Here is a 6494-nt window from a genome sequence, read left to right as displayed (position 1 = left end):
GAGGACTGCGACGGAGGAGAGAAGGTCTCGGTGTGTATCCATTTCGCTTCTGCATTCTGCCGACGACTCGAGACATTTTGAACGCTTCTGTATTTCTCCTCTTTTCGCTTTTAGGTTTTTTTTTTCAGACAGTCCGGGAAAGGTCGATCAGTGTGCATGTCTTCGTAACTATATGAACGCTGCGAACGCGCTTATCAGTGCTTTAACGAGAGAAAGCTGGTCTGGAGGTCGTTAGAGACTAGGCTGCGGTATTTTTCGATTTTATAACTTCACCACGTTCAGTCCAACCTTGGCAGCAATACCTTTCTGTGGCAAGGAGCGCATATCCTTAACTTCCTTGTCACGTAATACGCTAGCCTGATTCGCCTGTCGCAACTAATACGCCAATGAACCCTTTCACTGAATTAATACCGTATAGTGTAACAATTTGGAAGAGCCATTTGTCAAAGCACTCAACGCTTAGCGCATTACTCAGTACCATTTCTCTCGCTATTTATTATTAAAGCCCTTCGCTCTGAAGATTCGGGCTACTAAATATAATGCGGAGCTAAAGCTGTACCCATATAAAGCATTTGGCTTAATGTGGCTGCAGAGTGATCACAGAACGCCCGTGTAACAGCCGTGGTGTTTTTTGGATGAAGCCCAACAAATGAGCAGAAGGTTTTTTCTTGATTTACTTACGCTACCGAGACATTAGGAATCAATGTTAGCAAGCTATAACGGCTGCAAATTTCACGAATAAGTAGTGCAGTGAAAATAACGGGCTTGGTGCCCCACGCAATCATCCTGTTTGAACGGGAATGCTCACGTGATCACCATCATCCTTGGACTCGAAGCTGACGGCAGCACTCAGTGGAGCCGTCAGCCACTGAGTGCCGAGCCAGCCTTCGAGAGCGCTGGCTCAGCTTAGGTTCTTTTGTAAATGCGTGGTGTCCAGAACACGGTGTCTATGACGTGTTCTCTGTTCCCGAAATCCATTTCGCCGAATTCAAGCAGCAAAAGCATAGCCTTTAAGATCTGCATTTTCAATTTAGAATACGCCACCCTATGGGGCGTTGATTTGGACGCAACCTACTACTGCGCTCGACAAACTCAAGTTTTGCGTTCTTGTTCATTTTTTTTTTGCAATGTTAACCGTAATGAGCGTGCAAGAATTTCTTTATGTAATTAGAAAATCATCCCTACAAGAGCGCTTGCTAATGCTTGCAGAGCGCGCAGCAAAAAGAAAGCTGGGAGCCCGGCCAAAAGAGAAGTTTGCTAAAACAGTAATACCATCGAGCCCACAGGAATTTAAACGCTAACATTCTAACGACTCTGGGATGCAGAAGTAGGTGTCTATAATTGAGCAGCTTGTGGGACGGAAATTGATATTTTCGGTGGGCGGTTCCTTCTATTACCGAAACTACTTGATTACTAAGCAAGTGCATCGTAAACAACGCGTATTTACTGCAAAGCGCGTGTGGCACACTCTCCCTCAGCAGACAAACCATCGACTATTTGATGGTTAAAAGTTAACAAGAATTACGGTGCGCCTCAATATATTAAATTTCCGAACAAGAAGAGCGATTTTTCGTAGTTAAGCGTAGTATTAGTAAACCATACATCACGTCAATGTAAAGGAGGAGGAAAGAGAAAAGTATAAGGCAGGGAGGTTAACCAGAATAACGTCCGGTTGGCTACCCTACACCGGGGGAATGGGAAAGGGGAAAGCAAAGATCACAGGGAGATAGAGGAAGGAAGGAAAGAAGGAAATTGTCCATAAAGTGGTGAAGGCGCTTTTGTGTTTCTTAAGGACGACGGGTTTGTGCGACAATCTGTTACTATTAATCAATGTAAAAATGCCTAGTAGTCTTTGTTGGGTAACACACCAAGCTCGTGCAATGGTATGACCCCGAATCCTGGGATGTGAGGCTGTACCGAAATAAAGTCGAATTGTTATTGTATGATCTAAGCTGCACCATACCGGCGTTAATTTGCTTGTGACTGTAGTTCTTTCTTACAAGTATATGAAGCCAGCAGACAATGAAGCCAGGAAAACAAACGATAGATCACCTCTTTTTCAATTCACCTGTAGAGGTAATTATGCTGAAGGTCAAGTTTGCAACAAGTGGGATATTCCTAATGAATGAAAAAAAAAAAAAAACGAGACAGTACTGCAAGAAACTGTACCACCGGTGGGAGCTCAATGATGAAAAGGCCCCACTTGCCGTCGCCATAGTTCAACTGGCAGAGCACCGCACGCGTTGTGCTGATTTCATAGGTTCGACTCTCACTGGCGGAAAGCTGTCCATTCTTTTACTTGCATTTGCCTTTTCCTTTATCAGACATGTAAAGCTTATTGCAAGTTCATTCGTCATCGATAATTGTAGTTCTGCAAGAGACGGCTTCTTTCATCTGTGCTTTTCTAGGCTTAATTCTGTATATCTTATTGTTGCGAGTCCTTCGGCTTCCCAGATTCTTCTCACTCGTTGCAACTCATGGTGCCATATCCGTGCGTAGTCGCTGTGCGGATTCGTTTGTGAATTTGATGGTAGTGTAAGCTTATGAAGCTCTATGACAGAACCGTGCCTTTAGCATTCGTTTATTGCGTATTTCTAACTGAAAAACTTTCGCGCTACTAAAGAAGCGGACATGAGGCAACACATGCAATTCTGCTTAGAAATGGTGAGAATATCGCAGGGAGCCAGGGGTAAACTTTCTTGCGAATTGTAAGCAAAATTCCGAAAACTTTTTTTGAGCGCAAATCAGTCTATTGATAAAACAGGAAATAGGCACTCGGGAAGAAATCAGGACAGTAGCAAAAAGCTACCTAGGAAACCCGTTGCACGAATCTACAAAGAAAAGCCATACGGCATTCTCAGTATCGGTTTCCTTTGTAGCTTCTAACTACTGGGCAAGGGGATGCCAGTATTTCCCTTTCATTAAAGTCATACGCCTTGCGCGTTTCCGCAGAACAAATGTTTCATACTCACTGTCCCCGCACTTCTTCGACTTGTCGATTAAGTAACGCTCGCCAAGCAATCTGCCAGCCTCCTGGTCAACTCAGATGGTGAATAGACCGTCTCGCAACAGGGTCGATGCCAGGATTCTTTTTGTCGGGGTGGCCAGCATCATTCTCCATTTTCGCTGGGGATACAGGAGGTCACTCAACTTTGTCCTCCTCCTCCCCGCACCCCCTCCCCTCCCTCATGCACCCCAATTTAAAGTAGACTATGGCCCGGAAAGCCACTAGTTCCGCGTACGATTGCCAATATAAGGACGGATATTACTCTTCCAGTGCGAAGTTGTCCTTCCGAGAAACTGCCGCATGTTTTGTGTGTAACTCCGTGCTCAATTTCTGTACAAATATTTCTATTTCTTAAAACCTTAGAAAAGTAGGCCATATTGACAACATTTGAAACGACAAAAGCTTGATATGTTGTGAGTGCTTCCTAGTGGCAAATGGTGCGCCATGCTTTTCAAGCGCCCGCGTTTTTGAGGACAGGATAGAGTCGAGTCGAGTGTTAAATATTTTTGCCTTTATCTGCCGACGTTAAGTACAATGTTCACGCCTACAAAGCCGCGACGTGCAGTTCATTCTCTCACGCTTTGAAAGGATTAGCGAAACGCTCATTTAGTTTTTCTTGTTTCATTTGACGAACCACTCCTATAACTTTTTAAAGAAATAAAAGCGAGATAACCGCTAAGCCGGAGGTCACGCTCAATTTATGCTTTGTGAATTATATTCACTGGCATATTTTATTTAAGCCGACTGTCGCGCTACAAAGTTTCAGGCAAGTGCTTTTCCTATCTCTTCAGATCAAAGGCTGCTGCAGAAGTGCATGAGAAAGGAATATATTTGTTGTGGCGTTCATACTATACACTTTGAGGTAGTTAGTAGTTGGTTGCTGTATCGCCTTGTTTTGAGTATGTTCAATCAAAAATGAAGGTCCTATAAGCACAAAAGCCCAACGCTCTCCTGCCTTGTAATCAGAGACCCGTGCCTGCCATTCCCGCGGTCTAAGCCCCGCCGGCGCCTTGAAACTGATCACACTTGTGTCACGTCGTACAGTAACAGCTTACTTATAAATGCGAGCGCCCGTCAGTTACCCCTGTATTTTACTACCTTCGGTATCAGCGTAAGTCATAACAGAACAAGGTTTAAGGTTTCTTTGCCAGAGTACAGTAAATCAATTGTCATGCCGTCACCGTCGTACTAACGTCGTCGCCTTGGCGCTGTCGTCGCACACTTGCACGCATCACAGACACAGCGTCTAACCTGACACAAACTTGTTTGCCCATCTGGTACCGTTTTGTAGAACCCCAAATGATGCTGGATCGACAGATGACTGCAAAATGTTTCACCTAACATCGATTCCCAAAGTGTCTCATGTGCTTATCTTTTCCGTTCAGTTATCGCCATCCATGCACATACGGTGCTTTTGTATTAGTTTTGTTATGTCCAAATAAACTAGCCTCATGGCTCCTAGATATCTAAAGGCTTCTAAAGTCCTGAGTGTTTGAATGATTCGTGAATTTCGCATGTCACATTACAAGATATGCATGTTCATTTCTGCCGAAACGTAGCAGGTTGCGTTGGGAAGGGCCGTTAAAAAGCTGCACTCAGCCGAACTTGCTGGCTGAACAGCTCAAAATGCGTATTTACGTATTTACCGCTGTTCAGCCAGTATGTTCGGTTGTACACAACTTGATAATGACTAGTAAAAACTCGGAGTCACATGTAAAACAAATTAAACGGACTCCATTAACAGAATCTTAAGAAATACTGTTCGACGGGCTATTTGGCTGCAAGATTGTTGTAATGTTAATAGCGTAATATAACCTGTGCGCAGAGACAAAGTACAAAGATCGTAAGTGCTCGACATCTGTTGCAGCCCAGTGGTCGCGAGGCATGCATCTTCTCTTTGTGCCACGTTTATAGTGCGATGGCAACGTCAATCAAGAATTATTTAACACGGTCACCTACACGCCATCTATAGTGTATGCTTAGTACTTCCTTTTTCGCAGTGTTCACAAAAATCGGTTTTCCGAGCCTTCTTGCTTACGAAGCTGTGGCTGACCAGTTTTCGGCGTCGTAAAACTCTGGCGACACAAGAACGTAGCATACGTGCAAAGGGGTCAGCCTCGCACTTGTTCGAAAACTTGGAGGCTGTAAGTAAGAACAAAACAAAACAAGCGACGCACAGGAAAAAACCCCTCAAATGCCTGTCCACACTACATTTACGGTCGAGGAGGAGAGTTGATAGTCGCCGGGCAGGAACGCAAAGCTTTGCGATCTGTGTAGCTATAAATGCGGTAGCGATCACATGCGCGCGGACCGACGTGGACGCCATATAAATAAGCGGGCTAGAACCTCATTTACTGCGGATTCCATTCTCAGGGCCACGTGCGTGTTGACCAGGCACGCGTAGCCAACACCCGCTATAGCTATGCCCGCCAGTTCCTATCTCAACTACTGATCGCCTACGGTCATCCCTCTATTTGGATTGGTCAAGCGCCAAAACATTCGCGTTCTTCCTCCTTCCATACTGCGACCGTGCGAAATGCTTGTCACACGGCTGTACTGCCTGCAGTCTGGGCAGTTTCATGGGACGCCAACTGGCAAGATGTGCGGTGGCGCATTCTTTTGCCGTGTCGCAATTACTGTACAGAAACGTTTGCCAAACTCTTTTTTTTAACAAATCACGCCCTGTAAAATCAAAAAGCGTATGCTTTAATAACATGGGTAAATGGTCAAAGAAACAGCACCGCTTTCTTGAACACCGCAATGCCGAACGTATAGGTTTGATGCATTGAGTTTGGTGCCTCAAAACGGAGGCCGATTTTAGCGCGCGAAACTCAAATAGAAGTACATAGTAACGTTTCTGACAAGCTGTTGCGAAGTTTCAGTTTGGACTAGCTCAGCCAGTGGTTTAGTAAATACATAACTATTATACTAAATGCCTTCTAATTTAATAACATTTCGCTGTTTGTTTAGTAGGCATATGTACTCCGCATATTCTGAAATAAAGATGAAGAAATTTTAGTTCTGTTTTGGTTTTGTGGTGTAAACTGAATTTCGCATTTGTAACGATTTTGTTGTCAACATTCGCTTGTAAAATTTGGTGCAACAACAAAAGGGCATTCGCGGCAAACGTAGCTGACAAATTTTTTGCACGCTGGTGTCGTGATCCACTCCTGTATTATTATAAAATAGAAAGAAATACGCGAAAACCACCACTTCGTGCAGCAGCTGGTTCTCGCAGGTGTCCTTGCTGCGCATTTCCGGCCAGGGGGTTGCAACATTTCTTAAAATGGTGGCAGATGGGTGTCTATTGATTGCAACACAAGTCATAGATTGCAGCACATGTCAATTGCGGAGGAGCTCGAGGACAGACCCACTTACACATAACGTAGCTGCATCGAACAGGGATACAATCTATCGTGCTCAAATCAGAAGCAGTCTGCGCCTGGGCTTGTTTAAGTACCCCCTCCCATCCCACTTTTCTCTGAAT

Source organism: Dermacentor andersoni, chromosome 7, assembly GCF_023375885.2.
Source record: "Dermacentor andersoni chromosome 7, qqDerAnde1_hic_scaffold, whole genome shotgun sequence".
In the NCBI taxonomy this organism is placed as follows: domain Eukaryota; kingdom Metazoa; phylum Arthropoda; class Arachnida; order Ixodida; family Ixodidae; genus Dermacentor; species Dermacentor andersoni.
Note: the sequence above shows the minus strand (reverse complement) of the source record.